The sequence below is a fragment of the Manduca sexta genome, chromosome 16 (assembly GCF_014839805.1).
Source record: "Manduca sexta isolate Smith_Timp_Sample1 chromosome 16, JHU_Msex_v1.0, whole genome shotgun sequence".
Lineage (NCBI taxonomy): Eukaryota > Metazoa > Arthropoda > Insecta > Lepidoptera > Sphingidae > Manduca > Manduca sexta.
The window spans coordinates 3,638,657-3,666,017 of NC_051130.1; the positions used below are offsets into that span (position 1 = coordinate 3,638,657).

Sequence of the window (27,361 nt, forward strand, 5' to 3'; positions counted from 1 at the left end):
AGGCTTTTATCCCGGTAATTTACTCCGGAAATTATAACAAAATCAGATTTTTTAGACAGATAGCGCTAGTGTCTTATAATGTTTTAGGAACTTTACCGCGGGCGACACCGCAAACAACACTTACTTTTCGATATTTAAAACCTGTAAAAATTACCTTAGTTCGTAATTACGGAGAAATAAAACGCAATTAGGAATTTGACCGATATCAGAGATGTCTTCCAGACAACCTTAGGATGAAGTGGATATTATAGAAAAGTCATCTCATTGACTTACATAGTACACTCAATATGGTCCAATGTGATTAAAGAATTACGCAAAAATGCATAGTTATTGTTTTATAAACACAGAAACAAGTTTTTCAACATAAATATGAAAATATAAATGATATTACTATCGCTTGTGGATTATTCCGATGATACTGTAAACAACTTTAACATATATTTCTATACCGGTTGCATTAATATTAGCCATTATTAGACTTGTGTATTGCAAATAGGAACTGAATTTGAAACAAACAATGAAAAACCTTTATGGAATTTATCCTAATTTTACAGCTGATATTATTCTAATGTGTTTACTTAATTATACATTTTGACAGTAATAAGTCGACAATTTATTATAAGATGGATGTAATTTTAAATATTTCTAAAATACTACGAAAATATTTTAGACCTTAATAATTATTGAATATCATCTACTGTATATAGAATTAAACTATGTATTATTATAATTCGTAGCTATCCCTACGTCCAGGAAGAGGAATATAAACTTTTAGCGAAGAACCAGCAAGAACGCGAATACTAAAATCTTACAAATTATTCAAACATGATACGACGACATAGTTCCCTGACACTATAAAACAAATTACAATTGATCGTAAAAAAAAAACAAAACAAAATGTTAAAACAGTATTTGCGCCACTAACAGAGACTAAACATTTATCTAAACCTATATGACCATAATATAATCACACTTCGTAATAAAAATCAAAACCTACAACGAAACATGCAATTGTGGTGTAAAACAACCTCTAATAAATGACACACAGATTGTAACATCTTTTAGCTATCTTCAGTGCCCACGCCTTTACGAGATGTACTGATAACAAGGGTCAAAATCCAATATCCCGAAACGCGATAATATTAATGTTTTCGTTGTGACTGACATATATCTGGCGCATTGCGTGCCACGCGCATGCTGTTTGTTCAGTGTTCTTTAGATATCTTATCGACGGGAAAATAAGAGCCAGACGCTCTTGCACTTTTCCGTTTATTTGATTTGTTAGGTATGAATAATTTAAAGAAATAAGATTGGTCAAATACGTCAGTACAACGATAGTTTTATGACTAATCAGCGCAATTATAAAGAAAGGGAACAAACCAAATATATAATTATACAGCAAGAATTAGTCAGGTAACGGTCCACTTAGAAGCCCACTTATTTTAAAATCTTAAAAAATCATGTAAAAATATAAAGAAAAACCTTTGATTAAATTGCAACATACACTACGTATTATAAATATTCATAATAAGAGATGTAATAAAAATCGTAGTTATATTTTTCACTAAATTTAAAAAATACGAAAACATTGACATTTGGCCTTGTTAGGGACCAGCCTTTCGGTCACTACCATAATTTTATTTCAATATGAAACATTCGCATAAACATAGGAAATAATTAAACACAAATTATGTTAAAAAAATATTATTCAACCGATCAAACGGTACATCTTTTTAGACGCATAAAAATGCAATGTCCTGATATGAACTTTGATAATTTCAACTACAATTCGAAGCATAGAATCTGCCAACTATAGTCGGCCTACTGCTTTGAATCTCCGCCTGAACCTATTGTTTAATAAGAGTGAAAACACCATGCGGATACTCTTAATTATAGTGTGTTAGGCTGCACAAGATAGTAAGGTCACTGACATCAAGTAAAGGAAAGAATAAGATTATAATTAGAAATGTGTAATACCTTTTTAATAAATACGTTATTCAGCGATGAACAGTAGGTAATAATATAACTTATATTTTGCAATTAAGCCTGTACTCCCGTATGGTTTAGTGGCTAGGATACCTGGCTTTCACCCAGGAGGCTCGGGTTCGATTCCCGGTACGGGAAATCTCCTTTTTATGCCACCTATTTATACCCTTGTCACATTTTAATTAAAATTTGAAAATTATAATATATGCCCCTATATTTCATAATTATTAAATAAAACGATATAATTATTTCAAATTAGTTACATTCTTTTATTTATTTAAAGTTTACCTATAATAACGTGTTATTACGTCTACCTCCAAGGTGGATAAATGGCTAGATAAAGGTCGTAGGAACACTCTCGATGCATGCCGATGACAGGTCCGTCTAGAAATCTCTAGGGGCGGGCCTATGTTCAGCAGTGGAGTTCATGTGTCTACTGATTATAACATTATGAATAAATATTTGTTCGAATAATTATAAAAAAATACTTATTGTTTTTTTTGTGATAATTTAATTATGTTATAAATATTGTAACTACGTATTACGTACATACTTTATCATAATAATTAAAGATTATTATGCTATTTATCACCATATCAAAAAGTAAGTTGCTACTGGTAGGATATTTGTATACGTCCGAATAGCGACAATGCACAAGGTGTAAATCCCGCCATAGTGGCCCACATAAGAGTGTCGCGTTCTGGGATCAGTCTGTCTATATCCGGTTTCAGGGCGGAAAAGTTTTGGATTGGCGACTACGAACCGGAAGACACAGCGTAGGCAGGTCCCCCACGAGATGGACCGACGATCTGGTGAGGTTCGCCGGAGTCCGATGGATGAGGGCGGCCCAGAACCAGTCCCCATGGCGCTCAATAGGGTAGGCCTATGTCCAACAGTGGACGATTCCAGGCTGAAATGATTGTATTCGGTCTCAAACATGCCGCCATAATTTTGTTTACTCATAAGGAAAAACCAACTCTCGTCAGTCGACAGCGTCAGTGAACACCATTTCACTGACCGTCAGGGGCAGTGCGGTTTGCTGTGCACGTATAAAAAGGATCTTTTTAGATTTTGGCCAACCCTAATTTATTCACAATGTAGAGGTAGTTCGTTTGAAACTATACAAGGAGTACACGACAGCGGCTGTCTCACACAAGTTTAATGGCATCCATGTCAACATGCAAACGTAATATCACGTATATTATTAATTAGTTTCTAATATTACTATAACTACAGTTTACACTAATTAAAACTAATATTGCTAGATGAATTTATGGAATATTATATCTACATAAATAAAGGCGATACACTTAATTGCTGAGTAGAACTGATTAATTCAAAAACCTGGATTACTGTTTATGACCGGACTTGGTGCGTTGGGGTAAGTTCGGACAACCGGATAACAGCGTTGATTGGAAACTGCTAAACTGGTACTGAACCAATTCTGTGGCAAAGATACGATTATGCCGAAACGGAGTTTTGTTAAGAAATGTCTAATTTAGCAGTTACTTCAAATTAAATGTCTTACCTGTCATTCGAACTTAACCCAATGTACTATACTATATCATTGCGGGACTAGTGACTTGCTTCTCATGTCACCAACTTAGACTTTTTATCTGACACTACAAAATGAACTGACTCTGATAAATGAAGATCTATCAGAGTCATCATGAGGCCTCCCTCAAATAAAATGTCGTCTATCAACTTAAATCTTGATGATCGGCACAATTATGCCGGCGTGCTTAATTGCTTTTTTCACGTGCCGTTTAAAGGACCCTAATTTTCATTCCATTGCCTATTTAAGCCATAGATAATTACATAACAATGCTACAAGGTCAATAAGGCGATTTATTAGCAATATACAAACATACTATATAACTGTAAGAGTAAGAATTAAAGAAAATATCCTAAAGGAAACATGCATACCTAAGAAAGATTGTGTGAAGCCTACCAATCCGCACTAGGCTAGCGTGGTGGACTAAGGCCTAATCCGTCTTAGTACTAGAAGAGGCCCGTGTCCAGCAGGAAACAGTATAATATACTTAAAACAAGGCTGATATTATTATTACATATTATATACGAAAGTATATATGTAACACAAATAGAAGTCATGAAAGAGGTTAAGTGGTTTTTATCAATGGCATTGGCTTAAAATATTCATATCGGTTACTCCTTGATTTATTTAACAAATTATACGCGACCGTCTTGCGTCCGGAATTAATTTTGGTTGAATATAAATTGAAATTATCTAAAGCAAACTGTTGTCAGTAAAAATTAAGTTCAAGTAGATTATTTTAGGTACAATATTTTATTTGGAATTGAACTTCTAGTTTCTAACTATCGCAGGAATTCGATATTATTCGATGTTAATGCTAAGATTCAATTTATATTTTGATATTTGAAGAAGAATGAAGGAATTATAAATAATTCTGTTCTGCTCTTGGCTTTACAGTTGCCAGAACTATGCCGGTATAAGAATCTATCATTTTCAGGGATGTAAGTAGCATATATAGGTATAGTGTTTTGTCTATCTAATATGCCTTACACCCAAAAGCAGTTTCGGCAATTATAACAAATATACAAACATCTTCTCAAACCTTTGTATTCATTATTAGTAAGATTTCATTATCAGGCAAGCTCGACTATTTATAACAATACAATCATGTACAATATAATCAAAGCCAATAGTTAAATACTTATTTCCAGATATTAATTAATATAATCTGATTATCACTCGAGAAAATTCCTTAATACAATTAATAACTCATGTTTGTATTCTATTGGGTTTTCTGGGTAAGTAAATCGATACTTTTAGGGTAACTTGGTTCTAGTACAGTCAGCCACAAAAGTAACTGAACAAATTCAAAACATTAAATTTATTTAAAAAAAGCTTGTTAAAATTATTTTTATACCACGTATCGTTTAACATCACTGGTAGGTCTCTCATATGTAAGAGTGCGCCTGGGTAGGTACCACGGCAATGTACGATGGATGTCTGTATAAGTTCGGACTATAAAAATTTACGTTATCCTTTTTTACTTTAGCCAATATTAGCCCCGATTTCTCTATCTACTATAGATCGAGAAATGCCTTTTGTCCTAAAAATAAAAAATAGCAGCAGTTAGAGTAGGGATTATTGATTACTGGTGGTAGGTGTCTCATATGTGAGTGTCCGCCTGGGTAGATACCACCGCAATGTCTATTTCTGCAGCCAAGCAGCAGTGCGTAGTCACTGCTGTGTTCCGGTTTGAAAGACATTGTAGACAGTGTACCTACTGGAGATAATAAGACTTAACATCTCATGTTTCAGGATGGCGAGCGCAGTGGAATACCAAACAATACTTTGTAATTCAAGGTGTTAGATGGTGTTTCTACCTTATAATGGCAGTCGTATCGCTTACCATCAGGCGAACGGCAAGTTCGTCTCGTCATTAAAAATATTAAAAAAAAGACCATCCTTAAACACACACACACAACGATGACTACGTGTTTGCTATGTAATTCTTTTTAACCCACGAACGCAAAATAAAAACGCTCGGCAGCCCATAATCGGATTACGCGCAACATCGTTAACCTTTCGGTTAATTGGGCTAAACATAAATAAATAAACGTTTTTATTTAAAACCCAACATTTAGTGATTCCCAATAATTATAAGGGGTTCATTAATTTCGTTATAGGACTCGAATCTGATGAAAATAGAATCGAGTTTTGATTGTAATGTTTTTTACGTTGTAGTCTATTTTTGTTATAAACATTTCATATTTAATTTAAGCTAAGTGTATTATAAAGAGGTGGATTAAGTATAAGTCGGGCTGTAGAAGTAATTTTTTAAACTCTGATTTTAGGTTTTCTTTCACTAGGAAGCTATAAAGGCTGAACTGGGTATTTTTAACCCAGGAAGTGTGTTTAGCCCAGCTTGGGAGGTGAACAAAATCTACAATAATATGCAATATTATAACATAACTAAAATAAATACTACCTCAAAAAGTGTAGTAGTACCTACTTATAGATATTGCACAATCCAAACAATATAACCATCTTTATGCACACAAAAAACATACATTAATTATACTAAATTATAAATGCGAAAGTTTGTGATGATGGATGTATGGATGTATGTTTGGTCTTCTTTCAGGAAAAAAATAATAAACGCATTTGAATGAAACTTTACAATAATATTGGTTATACATCAGACTAATACATGGGCTACAATTTATAATGATTTTGTATAATTTGGTCATAATAAAACGATACATATCAAGTAAATCGGAAAAAAATCTTGGCAAGACCCTTTACGCCGGCGAAGCCGCGAGCAAAAGCTAGTCATATAATGTGGTGTCCTCACTTTTTGTGTTCTTTGGTAGTGAAATAAAACAATAAAGTAAACAGTAAGTACCTAGTCTTGCCATAAATATTGTAATAAAGAAAAAAGAAAATTGTTAACTGCAAATAACATTTATTACTTTTACAGTGTGTCAGTTTAATACATAAATATAAAACAATTAAAAATATAAAAAGCTTATTCGAAGTGGTCTCCATTGGCTGCAATACAGTCCTTTAAACGATGAGGCCAGTTATCAATAGAAGCACGCACTCTTTCCATGGGAAAATTCTTCACTGCCAATCGTATAGATTGTTTTAGGGACTCCAAATTATCATGGCGTTTAGAGCAAGCTGTACTCTCTAAAACTGACCACAAATCATAATCCAGCGGATTAAGATCGGGACTAGACGACGGCCAGTCTTCAGCTCTGATGAAGTCCGAAACGTTCGATTCCAACCAAGACTGCGTGGACCGAGCTTTATGACCCGGCGCCGAGTCTTGCTGGAAGGACCATACTTGGTTATTGAACATGGTGATGTTAAGGGGCTTAACTACCTTCTCAAGAATGGTATCTTGATACACTTGTGCCGATGTTTTGATACCTTTTCACAAAAATATGGCTCAGTCACTCCTTCATAGCTAACACCCCACCAAACCATCACTGAAGTCGGATAATGTCCACGTTGCACTCTGTCGACTAATTGGGAAGCTTCCTTAGAGCTTTGAGCATAAATACGGTCATTTTGTTTGTTAAAATGTTGCTCAATTGTAAAAATTTTCTCATCCGTAAACAAAATTTTTCTGTGACCTCCCTTTGCGTACCGCTTCAGTAGTTGTTTCGATTTTACCACCCTATTCTTCTTTAAATTATCAGTTAAGAAATGGCCAGTGCGTCTCTTATAGGCTGCAAGTCCTAAGTCATCTTTTAAAATACGCGACATGGTTCTAGGTGCTATCTTCATTTCCCGAGATAAAATCTTTTGCTTTCGGACAGGATTTCTTCGAATTCTTTCCCTTACTGCTTTGACCACCTTTTTCGTACGAACACTACGTGGACGGCCAGATCTTTTCTGTCACAAACAGAGGAGGTCTCATTGTACCTATTAATAGCCCGGTACACAAACATTTTACTAATACCAAGTGTATGGAGAGTTTTAAAAATTGCATTTGGCTCCATACCTACTTTGTGTAATGCTATCACAGCGATTCGGTTCTCTTTATCACCCCACACCATTTTAATATCGCAAAATATTTTACAATGTATTGGCGCCAAAATGAGAAAACACAATGAACAATCGTATAAAAATGACAGATTCGAAATTCAAATGTAATATTTTTTTATAATTAAGTGTAACAGTATTTATGGCCAGACTAAGTACAGCACAGCACACCGGAGACGTCCGCCCTGTGCCGCCAACGGCTCGGAAGTGTTGCGTTACCGTTGGGCTGTGCTGATCTTTAATATCAATACATCACATCTGTATAAATCTAATCTAAATGTCATGTTTGTTTCCATAGGGCAGTGTAATGTAATATAGATGCGATGTAGAGTACATCGTGCCACCGCGTAATCAATTTAGAGAATATAAAAGAAAGAAGGGAGAGTCCCAACATTCCTTGTTTTTTTTTTTATTGCTTAAAATGACAAGACGAGCTTGCCCTTCGCCTGATGTTCACAGTAAAATAATATGATCAGATAATGGTATGATTAAAATTTTCGTTTATTTTATTTGAAAAATAATAAGTTTTAATCATAATTATTTACTTTTCTTAATTTATTTTTATTATTTTCAGGAATTAATATCTAATAATTTATTTCTGATAGCAATTTATTACAACCTTAGTTAATAACTGTAGTATACCGACGTTGTCAATTTCTAGCATCAACTTATTTAGACTTTATAAAGCATTTAATTTGATGCATCTGTCAATTAATGCACTGTTGATTAGTTTAACAAACAAGTTGACAAAGCTCTATAGCTAAAGTAACCATCAGTGAATTTATAAAAAAAAAAACAAATATTAAAAAGGAACCGAATTAGCTTTTTAAACGAATACGGTAGAGTTGTTTAAAGCTTTCTTTCAGATGAGTACATTTCAAAAGACCCGGTAAAGCCCTATAATCTAATTATATTGACACGATGCTTGGTCTCTATACAAACATTTTGATTTGATCAAGTTTATTTAATTTGGAATTGGTTATACCAATTTCAAGAGTTCAAATATAACTCGATAAGCAAATAAACTGTTAACTCAGCATGCATTTCTATGAATAGTTGAGTTGTAATCATAATGACATTCAGTCTCCTTCAGACGGTGGTTTTGACATGAGCATAAATGTCATGTAAAATCTATTAACATATTATAAGTAGGGTTAGTTATATTATGACCCAGTGGCGGGAGGTCAAATTTTTCTAAAAGTAACCCGACACAACTTATAGGTATTAATATGTGTGAATGCTGCAAATTGCAAGAACGATTTGCAACATTCATATTACATTCTACATAAAGAGAAGTCGGTTGGAATCGGACTATATGGACTCTACCCATTGCTGTGACCAATCTTTCGTCTCCTTAGGGCATCGCACAACCACTGTTAACTAGTCGTTAAATACTATCATTTTCAATTTAAATTTTTCTTCTGACTGCGTACCTGTGACCTCACCAGTCACATTTTTATTCAATATAAACCACTCTAAAAGTAAGCCAGTATTAATATTCGTATACAAAAGAGTTTCAATTACATTTTACAAATACTAAACAAATAGTACCTACTCCCTATAGATAAAAGGCGTATTGTTTGCAAACAGGCTTCGTAATCGATTGCGTCAGAACGGGTCATCAGTGACGCCGGTGGGCGGTGCCGCGAGTCACCACTCAATGGCCACTTGCGTGTCATCCGACTGACACGTTTAATTGACACTATTTAAGTTCGACTGTCTTGCGCTGTTTATGCTCAATTACGCGGCTAGACTTCCTTGTTGTTTTATAGATGGCCAACAATTTTCAAATTCAAGGCCGGCACCACTTCATGATGAGTTACTGTTCTTGAACTTATGTCAGAGTAATATGTGAGCTTGCTTTTGCCGTCTTAATATACGAACTAAAATATTTGTATTTCTTTTAAATAGCGACATATTTCTGAGAAGCTTTCTAAACGTAGACAGAATTGTGTACGACAAGACTCCACCATATAAAAAACCTAATAAAAAAATCTAATATATGATCCGCCTAGTTGTCCTTATAAATAGTAAATAAATGAAATAATCACAACAAAATATTATTTATGAGTACATCAATTAAAAGCACAATTAACTTACATTGCTAGAAACGACTATTCAGACAAACAAAGATCATAAGCAACTGAATCAGAGAATTAACTAACTACGTGATTAACAATAATGCGGCTTATCTACGCCAAAGCCCGGATTGTCCGCCGGACCTTTTCACAGACGATCCGGAAAACAATTTACGTCTACTAATAATAATGTCGGCGAAAATTTTTGTTTGCACGCAAGGAAGATTTTCCTTCACATAACAAAAAGGTGAGTTTAGCTTCTTTTCGGAACATGTGGAAAGGAGATTTAATTTTATGCTGTTATTCATGTTCTTCTTAATTATGTGAAAGTAGTGCAGCGCTAATTAATATAGTTACAAATTAATATTTCGCAGATCAATCACTGTTTTGAAATGTTTAGCTATGTGGGGCAGAATATGCCGGAAATGCAGACTCTATTAAACTTTAATTTAATTCTCGTAAGTTTTATAAAATTATGAAGTGTTTTAGGATAATAGTTATATTTCTATTTTCATTTAACCGTTAGCTCAAGTTTGTACATGCTACAAAGCAATTGAGCAGAAACTGGCCATGTCCTTTATCTACTAGTAACGCCAATTAATTAGACTCAAAATTCTCCTTTCACAAGCTTCATCGCATTTGTCTTAAGACGCGATAAGACCATTAAGTGCCATTAGACTATGAACCCATACTGGATACTAAAACTGGAACCCTCCAATACTAGATTTGGAAGTAAATCATTCCTATATACGTTGAAATCAAATAAGATAAAACTAAATTATTCGATTAATATGAAAACAATAATATGAAAAATAAGAAATTAATGTGCAGGTATTTACATATTATGATGTATTAATATTTCTTCCTACATCTTACTTATTATCTTACCAACATTATAAATGCGTAACTTAGTGAAAATGTTTCGATGTTTGTTAGTAATTAACGCAGAAAAACTGAACGGAATTGGATGAAATTTGGTATTCCGATAGATTATGTTCTAGATTGACATACAGTCTACTTTTATCCCTATAATTTGCTTCCGTGGCAAGTAATGGAATTTTTAAATATGATTTTTGAATAGATGACGCTGGAATCGTGCCGAGTTTTGTCGCCTTTTATGGCAGGAAAAGTTTTTCACGCGGGTGAAGCTGAGTGCGGATGCTTGTAACATCTGCAAGTAACTTTTCCATATAAACTTTAAAGATAATACGAAGATCCTATTTCATGCGAAAAAAGTTTCTAACTTTTATTCTATTAGTTGGAACTTGGAAAATACGGAATGAAACTGATGTCAACAAAATATAACAGATAGAATTTATATTATAGCATTTTTCACATTAGCTAAATATCCAAAACAATATTCATTTAGGTGCGATTAAAAATCAATCATTTAATGTTTTATGTTTATATTCAATGTATAGAATGCATTGGTTTTATACGCCCTCTTATAACCGCCCAAGTTATAACTTCATTCTAACAGACTTTATCAATTACGGTTATAAGGTATTATTGTCATCTTTTTTTTTTCTCGTATAAAATAATTCAAAAATCTGAGATAATAAACCTTTTATACACTGATTAAAAGAGTATATAATAAAGGTCGTGTTTTGTTATCTCTGGCAACATAAAAGCAAAATCCTTGAATGCTTTGTTATTCTTCCACACAACAACGGAGTGATATTTTTTCCATGGACATTTTATAGACTGCAGAGTGACATAGCTTTTGTCTGAAAAATTGCACTTCTCATGTGAAATTTTAGTTCCGAAACGGCTTTCATATGGTTGAGGTCACGAGAACAAGCTAGTTTGGTAAATTAGAATTATTGTTGATTTCAAGAACAATAGATAACAAGTCTTTACCTTTAAGTCCACTTGTATTTATAGAAGCATGAATCTATTTTTTTGTATTTGCGGCAAAAGGCTTTGTGCGTTTGACTCTTCGGAACGTAAAGGAAGGAGAAGTCTAATAAACTACAGGAAGTAGCCACAAAGCTAAAGCAAAGCGTACGTAACATATTCATTGATTTTATAATAGATTATAGTCAATGGAGTGAGAAATAAAATTCGACTTGTGAATTGTGATTTTATCCATGTACTTTATAATTAATAAAGATGCCAGATTACACGCACACACGTGCACACATACACGTATACAAACACACGCACGCGCACGCAAGCCTTTTATCTCAGACGGGGTAGGCAGAAGTGCAACTGGTGCACCCACTTTTCGCTATGTGTGTCATGACGGAAACGGAACTTCCGTCCCATAATGTGAGGGGGACGAGCCTATCGCATAACTTAAATAATAACTTATGTATTACCTGAGCTTATATTAAATACTAATAACATATTGACAAAAATAATGATTTAGAATATACAATATAATTCATTTACTTTTCCAATATAATATAATAATTAATACGATTTTAAGTAATTTAAGAGGCTATAATAGTTTGTCACAATGTAAGTAATAAACAGACTTTTTATATAGCTACTTACTTCTTTAGATATTCATAGCAAATATTCGCCAGTACACCAATAATCAAATAGAGGAATGTCGAAGGCTATTCATTACTTTCACTCCGGCTGGTGGACGTTCGTTTAGGCACTTGAGCGGGTGTCATGGGATATCCTAAGCTAACAAAGACCCAACTAGGGTTGTCACGTATCCGAAATATGACCGGAATTACAAATTTGTTACTTTCTTATATGAAACGTATCTTATTGCTTTTATTATTGTACATACTTTAAATAAACGATATTTTACATTGTTTATAAGTTTTAGTCTAATAAATTTCTAATTAACATACCATGTGTTAACCTTTGGAACTATTGCTCTAAATATAAAAAAAACTTAATTTGTGAGGTCTAAAGGCAAGTTTTATTACGAAAGCTATAACACTTGAGCGGAGACTCGATTAAATTTATTATTTAACTAGTTGACCCGACAGACGATGTCCTGTCAACTATGAATTTGCAGCGCGCATTCCGTCAATCGCTGAAATAAACTTTTCTTAAATTTTCTAACGTTCCGCTCAACTTCCTTAATTTTTTCTTTCATAAGATCCTTCTCCTGACAATAACAAACACAATAAAAAAATGTAGTGAAATCGGTCCAGCCGTTCACGCGGGATGGCATGGCAAGGGAAATAGGGATATATTATAATGAAATAATGAAGATTTGGTTTTGCCAATCCCATCAGGTGGCTAGAGAATCACTAGCATTTGATTCATAAAGAAGCCACATATTGCAATAAGGATTACGACAACGCTACCATTCCTAAGCAAGGATCAAGTTAAATAAAATAATATATTACATATCAACGCTACCATACTTATAAATGCGAAAGTAACGCTGTCGATGCCTTCATGGCTGAATGACAAAACCAATTTTGATAAAATTTTGTATGGAAATAGTTTGAAACCCTAGGAAGAACAAGATTATTTTTTATGCTGGAAAGATATATAGCTGGACTTTTATTTTCGTAAACCTTTTTTATTCTGGCGGAGCTGCGAGGACACCCACCAATCTACAAAAATATGTCGACGGGTGAAAGACTTAACCGATTGCGACATTTAGTTTCATACCTATTTAACCCGGCGAGCGTGTGGCGGGGTATGTCATACCCCCCATGTTAATTACTGGCGTATATTTTTTGTGCCTGACTTTCAAACTTATAGTCTCTTTGAGTAGCTGGAGTTACAGGGTTGCGGAAGGTAATAGTGGCGTGATCACAGTGTCGCGGCAACCTGCATTCGAGTTACACGCTTGCAAACTGAGTTCGGGTACGTGATACCCCGCCTCATAGCTGGTGTGACAAAAACTAAAATTGCTTTTTCTGCTATTTTAACTTATTTTCTTTGTTTAATTGTAGATTTTAATAGAAAATAGATGTTGAAAATAGAAAAAACAACTTCGGTCCATGATAGAAGATGTACTTACTAGAACAGGGTTTCGCAAACTTTTATTTAGTGCGGACCGCTAATGCCACCTTATGCGACCTTTTTGCGACCAAAGTCGTAATGTTTGGGTTGATGTTGTTCAGTTGGATTCTTAAATTTGTTTTACTAGCAGTTTACTTCTGTATTTATTTTTAGATATACAAGAGTGCAAAAGCGTGCACTTTATAGTTTTTCTTTTAACTTTTATTTTACTTGCGGATCCCTGAGAGGGGCCCACGGGCCCCAGGGGTCCTATGTTTCGTGAAAATCAGGGCAAAGACACTAAATGGAACTATTTCATCCTTAACTTAGGATTGTCTTTAGTTTACGAACACCTGAATATGTGAAATGACAAATAATATATATTCCGATTTATATACGTCAGAGAATTTCTTCCCAGATCAACGAATCACTTTCATCGACTCAAAATGTTCCTGGTCATTTTATTAGATGTAGACATTACCCCAACAAAAATAATCATAAGACAAAATACTCATGAACAAGCTGAGGAAAAGCTATTAGTGTGGAGCATGCAACGTTTTTTTGCAAAAACTGCACAGATTTTATCTCCAGTTCCTAAGATGTTCCTAAATTTTTTGTGATTTTTTAGTTTATAAAGAAAATTATTTCATATTCTATCATACGATTAAGTTTTTTTATCATAAAACTGGTTTTACTTTAGTTCCTTTTAGTTTTAAGAGACTGAAAGTGTTTGTTTGAAATTCAAAGTGACTTATTTCCATCGAGGTAAAAAATAAAATTGTTAAAATGGCGCGATTGTTTTATTTCCAATGCATTATGATGGTATTGTCTTATTATACCAAAAATAAATAGTATAATACTTCTTCAGAAACAAGTTTTATAGCCAATTTTTTAAGGGGTATGTCATACCCTGCCTCATACCTCCTGTTACATTTTTTCACCACACGCTCGCCGGGTTAAAATCAACACGTTTTGTATCTTGTTTTAACCTACTTAAATGTTTTCGCAAAAAAATGTCGCTTTAGTCAATTAGCCTTTTAACCGTGTATATTATTGTGTTAAAATATTTTCAATCTGAATATTTCAATGTTAACCGTAACCCTATCTGTAAGTGGCAACCCTATCTCTCAACAAGTAGCCTCGAGCTATCAAATTTGATAAATCACATTCAGTTTACACACCTTTCGATTAACAAGATTCTGAGAAACACCTTTAAGCCTAACCAAAATCTATGTATTGTGAAAATATGTAGCATCGATCGTATTGAGGATTAAAATCCAATATTAAACCTACCAAATGTTTACTCGATATTACAACATTCCTTTTACAGCGAAAATGCGCCAAAGATTTAAGGATAAGGCGTAGAAATTTTTATTTCCTATTTCAAGGGTAGTAAGGTTGTAAATATATGTATAGATATTATGTATACTGGTATATTAAGTACTCATTTATGGGTAACTAAGAAATTTAAAAAACGGTTACATCTCATCTTAAGACTTAAAAGCAGTACTACCTTCTGCAATTGGCTTTTGTGATCTAAAAAACAATTACGAAATAAAAAACTGAGGAAAAATATATAACCAACATCCATCGCACTATAAATACGAATCGATAGACACCTCATTCGTCAAAAGGGGCCTAGTAGGGGTACTCAAGAGTGGAACTTAAAATATATACATACATAGAGTAATGATTTTTATGTTTACACAAATGCTAGATATTGAAATCAAATTATTTACGAATTTTATCGCGGTTATCTATCTAATTATTGTTTCCTGACGTTATGAAGACACCTCAGTGCGCCCCGTGACCATGAAGGCTGCAAAGTCTTCGAAACGTCGAAAATAATAATATATATAACCGCAATAAAATCCGTAAATAGTTTTATTTCAACATACAAAGAGTGTCAAAAACATCATCTTTCCTTACTACGCCGTAGTCGGGTAAAAATAGTCCAACATCGGAGAACAATGCTATTCCCAGACATTCACATATCTAATATGTTTATTTTGATGAACAAAACTAAAATTTTCATTGTTCGTCATAGAGAATTCAATCAATACAGAAGGGTTTGTAAATCAAGTACTTATATACTAAATACAAAATATTATACGCCGGCAGGCCGAAATTAAACAACCTTGCAACCCTTTACCCTTATGACTATGAGCAGAATACACAGGGCATTGTAATCGGTTCAAAGTAAAGGATTGTTTTATCTTTACGTTTGTTTGTAATAAGCTTTGTGAATTTACCTAGAGTTTGTTGGAGCCGCGCTGACCTGTTCAATAAAGGCCAATAAGCTGATAAATTGTTCACATTATTATATTGCATGCTGTACTTTGAATGTTATATTTACGGATTCATAGTCCAGTGGCAGCGTGATTTTAAACTGATAACTTGGTTCGATATCAGGTACTTAAAACAGCATATTAGAGCTATTTTAATATGTTTTTATTACGTCGCGCAGATACTTACTGTCAACTTATTGCCGAAATACACTATACTTAGGAAACTGACAGTTACTTCAACAAATTTAGTATCTTTAGAAACTATCATATATACTATATACTACCAAATAGACAGCTATTGCGCAATACCTAACATATAACTCTCTAACATTAAGTTACCTTGGTGGTTACGTACTTAATTTATCTCTTCTACCTCCTGGAAAGTGGTGGTAGAAATAAGGTGCCTAAGGCGTTCTCTTCCAGTCAACGTACCACCTTAACGTTGACAAAGAGAGAATGCCTTTGACATTAAGTCCGCTGGCATACATTTGTATTCAAAGTACAAATAAATAAATAAACTGATAGTATAATAGATAGATGTTGACTGGGAGAGAACGCTTTTGGCATTAAGTCTGCTGATATATTAATATATTTACAAATACAAGTAAAGAAATAAACTCTTACAAACAGATAAATTTAGCTCTACAATATAACCCTTTCGATCTAAGACCAACATCAGCATATTTATCATCACTGAATAAGAAAACAAAGGCATTACGTATTTATTTGATCCACAGTATTTCGATATTCATATAAAATTCAAATGTCAATAAACATATTGATCTGAAGTACGCCTATTGAACTTTTCAAGGGGAAATTCTCTTTCATATAGAAATGGGAATGATTAAGTTCAGAAAGCAATTAGTTAGCTATAATTGTCTATTATCAATTTCCTGTACAAATTGGATCCAAACGATTTATTGCGTTGTGTTGTAATGAGATAAATTACTTTCACTACTCACTACGACTGATTCCTATCTACGTTAGTTGAATTCGATGTAAACATTTTAAAATAGGACGTACAAAACCACTAACTTTTGCCGGGGCTCCGTCTGCGTGATAAAGTTTTCCGGGATATTATCCTGGGATAAAAATAGCCTATTGTCTCAGGAATACAAGTTTCTCATTAGTGAAAAAAACATTAAAATTGGTTTAGTAATTCCTAAGATAACTGATTTTGCAAAATAAATAAATTGAATCGAATTATAATTCACAATGAAATTGATAATTCACAAAGAATACACACATTGCTTTTATATAGAAAAATCAACGGTGCCGTGCTCTTGGTCGTGAACCATTTCGGCTCGGGAGGTCCGTTGCACACCCAACTAGGGTATTGCCGCATAAAGTTCAGGTATATTTAACAATAATATAATTTTTACTTTATGCGGTAAACAAGAATTCTTTATTACACACCTCTTCTCACACTCTACGCAGGTTTCAAGTAAAACCTTATGAAGGCTGCTCTTGAGACTCGTAAAATTCAAAGACGAGTGGTGTATTTCGTCCCTGATCAAAGGCACTGCGCTCTCACCGCTCAATGGGTGACAATGAAAAAATTCAAACTTCAGTCAAAAGGTTTCGTGTTTTATCTTTGAAACTAAGAATTTTAAGTGCTGGCTTGTTTTGAAATCTCGAATATCATTGTCACAAGTTTTTTCTTTATATAATACAATGACGAGATACCCTTGATTGAAGATCACTTCTTTTTGTATACATAAAGATTATTTTGGGTAAGGTACATGGACTAAAGTAACTCTGTAGTTAGATTTTCATGACATTAAATACGGTATATACTTGAACTATGAACCACAAGAAAGAAAATACTTATTACTTCTTTATATTTGTCACAAATCCGTAAAATATATAATAACAATGGCTAGTTGCCTGTATACAATTTGCTTCCTTCTATTCTTAGAAAGTCGCATCGTACGAAAGCTAGAATCACATAAAATGTATTATAGTGATATTCCATTCGCAAGATATGCAGTTTGCATCGATACGTTCTCCGTTAAGCATACATACGATCCGCTTTATTAGATTCTGTATACAGACTGGTTCTTTAGTATAGTAAATAAATTCACAAAATGTATTTACATCTAAATAGGTCGCACAGTGTGGATATAATGTGGGTAGTCGAGTTCGGACGTCATTTTGTTGTCTATGTTTTGTATTCATGATAGTTCGCTTTGGATATTCGTTGTTCGATGTTTATCATAATAGCTTACATAATTCCTTAGTGCTGTTCGAGTAATATTGGCCAGTGATAACAGATCACTCAATTTATATGTACCCACCTGTAAACTATATTTCCTCTGTAACGAAAATAAACCATAGCGTAAATATATATCCGTAATTTTCCGAAAAAAATATTAAGGCCTTTCCACCGAAATGGTAGTGAACTATTTGGGGTTGACTTGGCAAACATCATAGTTAGTTATTCACGAGTTGAATAATACATAAACAAATTAAAAAGTTAATGTTCATACATCTGAATAAATTAGTTAAATTGTTTCACTTTTGCATTTAGTCGGGTCATAATCAAGTTGATGGATAACTTTATCTGTTAATTGAAAAGTTAGTCCGTACATAAATATTGTTATACAATTGAGTTAATCTAATTAAAGGATATTTTTTATTGCACAATGCCCAGGTACCATTTTTGCGGGGGAAAACGCGTTTCTAACCATCACGAAGTAGTAAGTGGAACCGGTCTTACGGCCAAATGGGACTATAGCATCATCCGAGCTACGAACAAAAGCCCGCGGTGGCCTTCTTCAGCGCATACGGGACGGCCCCGGGGTATATTGTTGCCCTAAGATAACTGCGCGGAATCGTCAATGTCCAGGCATACCGCGTAATAAAGTCCTTCAATATCGAAGATTTTTATCTTTGATTAAAAAAAAACAGGATCTATAGAAGTAAATATTACAACTTCCAGCTTTAGAAAAGAAGCAATACTCGACAATGAGTCAACTTAACTTTAGAAAGAGATAAGTGGTCGGTTTCGAATTCGTAGAGTGTCATCCCTATCTCTCACATCTATTACATGTTTTATTTATAAATTTTATTTATAAATGTTTTACGTATAATACCTACTGCTGAGTACTATACAATGATACCTGCCTTTAAATGATTAGTGCATTCGAGAACTAATATTCGCTTCACAACTTATCATTAACACTGAGTACCTAGTTCATTTATTATTAACATACAACACTTAACATTCTAGTATCTGAGGTCATCTGTAATATATTAATGTTTTGTTCGCAGCCCTTTAACTTATAGCACTCAGGAAAATGTACCTTCCTATTTATTTATTAAGGTTAAATATTATGTGTAAAGTGGAAATGTTTTTTAGAATCAATTTATATTGTTCAAAAAATTACTGCGTGGAAATAAATTCTTGCAAATAGTGTTTTATTTTTGTTGTTTTACCTCAATTATCTGTAGTGTTATCACTTGATAAATTAGAGAATCCGCATTGTTGACCCGCCGTGATATGCTTTCAGAATAAAATTTATTGCTAATTAACCGATTGACCTTAGCTCGTGAAGGAGCCGCTTTTGCCAAGAATATTTCACCTCATTTATACCTCTAAACTGATATTCATTTCGTAAGTAAACAGATTTTAATTAGTGAATATTGATACTAAAACATCTAAAAAATATTTCTAACATTTATGTTTCATTTTGATGAAATTTATTAACAAGAATTAATTAACATTGGCGGGGGTAAAACTACAAAATTATTATTCGGGAATAATATCTGCTATTTCAGATGATTGATCATATAGTTGCTTGCGCGTAGTGAATACGTTGTAATCAATAGACGACATATGGAACCAAATATAAAGAAAACACCCATACTTAACATGCTTTTAATCTAGTCACTACTCATATTATATTACGAATGTGCAAACATAAATATTTTAATGTTATTTCTATGCATATTCCGTCATCTGGATATGATTTATATTTTATTTCTGTTACACACAAAAGCAAATGTAGCACACTTTGGCGGGGACTACTTCATTTTCCAATTCATAAAAGGATAGCTTTGAAAACCGTATCGGTAAATAGCGGAATGTTTTTACTATTTCACCTATACGAATATTTAACCCGTTCTTCGATTAGAACGCCCGTAATTACAAAAAGACGGATATGCCCCTGTAGACTTAATAGAGTCCCTTAACATTATATCTAAGGTAAAATAGATGAACGGAAAAAATCCGCATTCACCCTCCTAGAATGTGAAATAGGAAACGAAACGGACACGTGCGACGTGCGTGTCGTGTTTCATACATTATACGAGCAGAATTGGAAGATAAAGTAAATTATAAAATTCATTTCGCATTTGTTGTCATTTGTAGGTAACTTTTACGAGAGATTTGCAATTAGATTAAATTTATTCGTAAAAACAATAGTTACCGATAAATTACACAAAAGAATTAAAAAGTACAGTTGTATATACAAAGTGTTAAATTTGTCTCACTTTTATATTTAGTCAAGATATAATTTGATTGAAAAATTACTCTAATATAAATGTTTTTAACCAGCTGTTGTTATTTTAATACATGCGGTAGTAAATTATTTATGGTTGTATTCCTTGATAAGAAACCCGCATTGGTCAAGAGCAATAAATATGTTTTGACTAGATAAATATAATACATAACCTATTTTTATGATGTAGCAATAACAGGAGATGAGTAATTTTGTATGTACACTGCACAGAACAGGAAAAATGGAAAAATGCCGCATCTTCTACACAAAATTGCAAAAAAACTGAACATACCTTTGAGTTTAGCTGAAATTGAAGCAATACCAGACAAAATCTACTTATTTTCGTTACTCACAGGATTTATAATTAATTGCTGGGTCACTCGCAAAACACGTTTGCATAAGTATCACCGTTTTTTTTTCCTTTGCTGTCAAACATTAAAATAAATGTAGGACCGGGAAACAGGATTAAGTAAACAGCTTTGCCACTTTTAAAACCAATTATATTTCCGCCGCCCCTTTCACCTTGCGTGGTTTTCCCGAGGCCCCGCCTTGCGGACATTTTATTTTTAACCGTCAGTGCACCCAGGAAGCCACAACATTCAGTCTACATAAATACTAGATTTTATTTCTTTTCTCTTTCTCTTTGGCAAGGCGCGCTTTGCGGAAATACTAGTTAAAGCTAAATAATTATTTGATGAGCAAGATGAGCAAAATGCAGTGTCTGCCAGAACATTGGATGGTACGGTTACGCTAAGGTTTAGACGAATTTGTATGTTATCATAAAAAATTATGACAATATTAATTATTTTATTTAAGAAGAAACAATTATCTTCAGCGTCTAACACAAATAAAAATAATTATGAATCTCCAATTAAAATTAAAATATTTTTCGGATTTTATCGCGGTTTTTATATTTTTATTTTCTGGTCACGGGGGGGGGGGGGACCATAGAGGCTGCAAAGTGTTTGAAAGTTCGGGAGAAAATTAAAATATAAAAACTGCGATGAAATCCGAAAATTATTTTAATTGCAACGTCTAACATTCGCGTAAACATAAGAAATGATTATGAATCACCAAGTTTTCTCTAATATGCAATAAGGAAAAATAGCACAGAGGAAAGTCATGGAAAAACCTATTGCGAATTTCTAAGGACTAGAGGTCGTGTGGGTCAGAGAGAATATTTCTTATCTGTGTACGATGTAAGGGCATGGGTTAATCGGATTTCGTAGAGACCGCCCAATACATACGTTGGCATTTTGGCACCTATATTCGTTGTGCGTTATTCCCGGCTGCCAAATTATTTATTATAAGGATTTCAGCTTGTGAAAAGGAAGGGATCTATGGTTAACGAACTGGACAACAGATTCGTCTTTTTATAATAACGCTGAAGGAATATTAGTTTGTTTAATTTATGTGTTAACCTAAGAAGAAAATAGACTACAAGTCTTTCTTAAAGTAAGCTGCAATAATCTGAAAGAAATGGCTAATTTAGTTTTGTGCCAAGAGGAGTTTTTACGTAAGCTTTAATTATTTATCAGCTGAATATTGTTAACTGCTTTGGGTGCGTAGTTGTATTATGGTACGACTGCAGTGCTGAGGTCTCGGATTCAGTCCCCGGGTCGGACAAAATGATGAGTTATTGTATTGAGTATCAGCCCGGTGTCTGGAATTTAAGCCCTATATGGCGATAGGCTCGCTCCCTATCACATCATGGGACGGAACACACATAACGGAAAGTGTTTTGCACCAGTTGCGCCTCCGTCTACCCCTCCGGATATGAGGTGTGAGTGTGTGAGTGTTATGTATGTTACCCATTATACACCATGCATTAGTGTACCTTGTGAATTCAGGGCTATCTGGAGAGTTTTTAAAAACTCATATCCAAAAACATTTAATGTAAACTACTTTAAAAAAGTTTTGCAGAGAGAGTGCAGAATGTACCTCAAAAGTAAAACCGTTAATTAAAATTAGCAATTGTATATAAATAACGCTACTAAAAATATTTCGCCTTTAAAAATATATTTACAGAATACTTGTAATGAATGGGGAAAGGACATCAAAGCTAGTTTGTAAAACAAATCTTCCCAGATCCTTATTTTGCTTATAATCAAAATCACGAAGTATTAAATTAGGGGCCGTAAAATTCTGAAGGGCTTGGAAATTCGAGAAGCAGAAATTTTTGCGCACAAAAAAATGGAATCTCTTGACAGAAAAAGTTTTACTATACAAAAGAATTTGTTAAACAAAAAAGAAATTCCTTGTATTTTCGATATATTTCTTAACAAATAACGATGTCGCATAAATCTAGATTAAATATGGATGGTTGTCCACCTTGCCTCTGTTGGACTGCAAACTTTGTGAGATGAACTAGACTTTATTATCTTCTCCGTAGACATTCCTTTATTGCCACATGGAGCACTAATTCTAATCCCTTGCAACCTAGATATGTTTCTTTAAATCGGAAAATACCTTTTCTCTAGTCTTCCAAATCGAAGCCATGTCAATAAGCCGGTTAGTTGGGCTAAATAGGCTTATTTCTGTGCTCTGAATATGTACCGAGCTGATTCAACTTTGATTAGATAAAGTTTCCTCCGTTAATGATGTTTGAGGTAACTTCATATCGCGTGATCAACATTCCTAGTAAAATAGGCTAAGCGACACGCGTAGATTTATTGCTTTATAAACATAAATAAAATTGAAGTGTCTATTCGCAAAACGATCTTTTCAAATATTTATAACAATCTTTTTAAAGTTTTGTTTGTTTATTTCGGTATATTTACGAGATTGGCACGTTACTGTTTTCCCCAGAAATATTTATGCACCAACAAAAAAATTAACTCTTTTAAATCATAGAACAAAGTTTATACCTAAAAGCTTTTAGTATTAAAAAGATGTATGGTCTCTATATGTCTTTTTATAAAGGAAAACACTTACCAAAGCGCGCGAAACCGCGAGTAAAACTTCGGTTCTTAATTCATGTGCAAAAAAAACCGGGATAAACATTTTCCCGATATAAAAAGTAGTCCATAGCATTCAGGAGTAATGTAGCTTCCTTTAAGAGAATACAAGTCGGCTCCGTAGTTCAAGAGATTAGCTCCCACAAACTCAGAAACTTTTCCGCTTTATGTTGTATAAATTCTTAGAAGTTTCTTAGACGCAACTTTGTAACCCGATACAATATTAACATTAAAGGCTATAAATTAAGATTTATCTAATATTTGTGGTGGGCTGAATAGAATAGCGTTTTATTCATGCTGACATAAGATCGAAGGCGGTACAAATATTTTGATGTCGATCTAAATTATTAATATTTATACATCCTGCTAATAAAATCGAAGAGACAATTTGTGATTTTGTTAGAAATAAACTCATATACTTTTAATGAACTTGGATAGAATTATATTATAATACTAGCTTTTGCTCGCGGCTCCGCCCGCGTTATAAAGTTTTTCAGGCTAAAGTTTTCCATTATAAAAGTAGTAGTTTCTCGGGAGCCTATGTTCTTCCCAGGGTTTCAAACTGTCTCCATACCAAATTTTATCTTAATACGTTGGGTAGTTTTTGAGTTTAAGACGTTCAGGCAAACGGATGCAGCGGGGGACTTTGTTTTTATAATATATTTTTTTAGAACTTTTTAAGAGGAATAATCCCGACATACATCATTGTTGCATAACTTTAACCGTTTACGCAGCGCACGCAACGGAAGCTCTCAAAACTAATAAATTGTCCCCGTATTTGTAACATGTTTCATTACTGCTCCGCTCCTATTGGTCATAGCGTGATGATATACAGCCTATAGCACCCCACAAATAAAGGGCTATCCAACACAAAACGAATTTTTCAGTTCAAACTGGTAGTTCCTAAGATTAGCCATTACTGCTCCGCTCCTATTGGTCATAGCGTGATGATATATAACTTAGAGCACTCCACGAACAAAGGGCTATCCAACGCAAAAATAATTTTTCAGTTTGGACCGGTAGTTCCAGAGATTAGCCATTGCTGCTCCGCTCCTATTGGGTATAGCGTGATGATATATAGCCTATAGCAATCCACAAATAAAGGGCTATCCAACGCAAAAAGAATTTTTCAGTTTGGACCGATAGTTCCTAAGATTAGTAAACAAATATAATGAGAAAGCTTCGAACTGCTAAGCTATCGGGAGTAACACGTGTCATTGTGAGTCAACCATAAAAGATAGACATATGCTGTCGTGGGATATTTTTTTACATAATTTTAAGGAGAACATTTCCGTCATACATGATTTCTATGTAGCTTTAACCATTAAGGTTGCACACGCGACGGAAGCTTAAAAATGGAGTAACTTCTCCCGTTTTCCCAACATTTCCCTTCACTGCTCTGCTCCTATTAATTGTAGCGTGATGAAAAGTATACTATAACCAGCACAGGAGTATGAAAAATAATTGTACCAAGTTTCGTTAAAATCCGTCGAGTAGTTTTTGTTTCTATAACGGTTATACAGACAGACAGACAGACAGACAGACAGACAGACAGACAGACAAAAATTTTACTAATTGCATTTTTGGCATCAGTATCGATCCCTAATCACCCCCTGATAGTTATTTTTGAAATATATTTCATGTACAGAATTGACCTCTCTACAGATTTATTATAAGTATAGATAAAGAACAAGTCTTGCATGAAAATAGAGACCAATTTTATCCCAGAAAAGTACACAGTGGGAGTTTTATTCGAGGAACGCAAGAAATATGAATTATAAACCGTTTAGAATCGAATGAACATTGAAGTGCGTTTAAAAAAAACGTATATCAACTGTTTTTCTTTCCTTTTGTTTCTACTGATTATATTAAGGTTATAGCTTAAGGTCCATTTTTCATACATTTTGTTTCACCTTTAATCTGGGTAACTAAACAAGTATTGACTAGTAAAGAATTTAAATTTAATATGACGAAATTTTAAAGGCCGAAATATCCATGCATATTAATTATTTTTACGTTTTTCTTTCAACTGCGAGAACTAATCACTAACTAGACGTGAATTTAAATTCTTTACTTGTCAATACTTGTTTAGTTACCCAGATTAAAGGTGAAACAAAATGTATGAAAAATGGACCTTAAGCTATAACCTTAAGAAATAAATATATTTAACATTTCAAAAATAGAACACATTTATACACTTGTGTCAAAACCATACAGGCTCGGGGTAACCCCAAACCGCAAATATTCCGAGAGTATACGCGTATCAAAATGCCTTTGTTATAAATTTTCCTCAAAATTTCCCTTTAAAGGGATAGAATTCGATTAAGATCACTATCTTGCAAGTAATAAATATAAGCATTCGAATAATTGAGATACAATTTCAAATTGCGTGACAGTTAACAATGAGATATGTGTCAATTTTAATAATTAAGCGTTATCTATAATTGAGATTTAAATCACATTCATTATTTAATTCCCTTTATTTTGATTTACTTTGTGTAATGATCTAGAAATATATTTTTCAAAAATCAAACTATGCCCTATTTTTTCTATGTACATTTTTATTCTTAAAGTAGTTGGAAGGTCACTCCTTGTTAATCCCATAGGTGTGTATTTGTAATGGAATATGAAAACAGAACCCCTTCAACTAATCTGCAAATCCTGTGAACCTTTCCCGCATTGATATTAAAGGTACACTTTACCTTCAGGCCCTCCCACGAGCTAACAGCCTTAGGCACTCGTTCCATAGGTTTACGGCGCACTATAACGGGCGGGAATATGCAATGATGTCCGAATAATTGCTATAAAAATCAATTTTAGGTCTTTTTTAAAATATTAATGTAGCAAAATATTCCTTATTACCTGTAATTTAGGAGATGTACAAAATCAACAATTTTAGTGTCTTTTTCATTATTAAATTAATGAAATAATATCTACATTATACAAAAAAAATAACAATCAAAGTAAAGATAACATATATTAGAAATTGTATGGTTAATTTATTTTTCCGTATGTACTTATTACAAATTTTTTGTCACTTATTTATTAACAATCATAAATTAATTTAAATAACAATGACGCCCCATAATACTGGGACCAATAATGGACAGAATTTCAGCATTCTAGATAATATTCCCTGTACCGTAACGTCAATAAAAATAGCGTCAACTTGTTTATTGATTCCTGGAATTCGCATCACATGCTACGACATTTGACGGACATTGGTACGTGAGTCGACTGTGATAAAACCATAACAAATTCTTATTCATATATCGCGGAATTTAGTTCTATTTTCCATTAAAGGTCGACATATATCAAAGCACTCTATTGTTTTAGTCAGTATTTGATGTAAATAAAAACTATGTATAAACTATAAACCCAAATTAGAGTAATTTCGGATAAATCCAAACCCAGCAATTAAGGAAGCAATTGCGCAAAGATGAAATATTTTAAGACTGATATACTAATAATTAAATCCGTAATAATTAAAATTACTTCATAGATAAACAATTTAAGCTATTTTAAACAAAGAGTTTAAGAGTTTGAGAAAAACTACTAATTATATAAATGTAAAAAGCCAAATATCACACGACTTCACCTGCTAAATCTGTTATTTAATATTACTTAATAGGCTAGTAAAATGAACAAGTTACACGAACTAAATTACGCAAATTCTGAACCCGTAGTTACTGAGAGAATAATATTCCCCTTTGAATTTGATTCTGATGTGAAATTTAATTAAAAAGGTTTAATGAAGCTAACGTCGACTCTACTACGAATCTTCGTTTAGTAAATACACGTGCAGGGCCGTTTGATGATAAACAAGCGTAAAAATAATTAACACATCAAATATATACGGAATAAACCCGCTGTTAGCTTAATTTAGGAATGTATAGTACGTTACCCAAAAGTGGGTGACGTCAGGCGCTTGCAAAAACTAGTAGTTTCTGTAATATACATGAAAAGTGTATTGCACTGACTTTATATTGAACTGGGATTAAAGAAGGTAGAAGAATATAGTATCTAATCTACTAAAATTATAGAGGTGATTTGTGAAGATCTTTGGATATTTTGATTGTTA

At 33.5% G+C, this 27,361-nt stretch overlaps 1 protein-coding gene and 1 non-coding gene across 2 annotated transcripts in view; one reads left to right on the forward strand and one right to left on the reverse strand.

Moving 5' to 3' along the window:
* Positions 1-27,361, reverse strand: part of LOC115447347 (gonadotropin-releasing hormone receptor) — a 78,771-nt gene that overhangs the window by 33,924 nt on the left and 17,486 nt on the right. The gene's annotated exons all lie outside the window — the stretch shown is intronic.
* Positions 2,053-2,124, forward strand: Trnae-uuc. The gene has a single exon. It is a non-coding gene; the product is annotated as a tRNA-Glu (tRNA).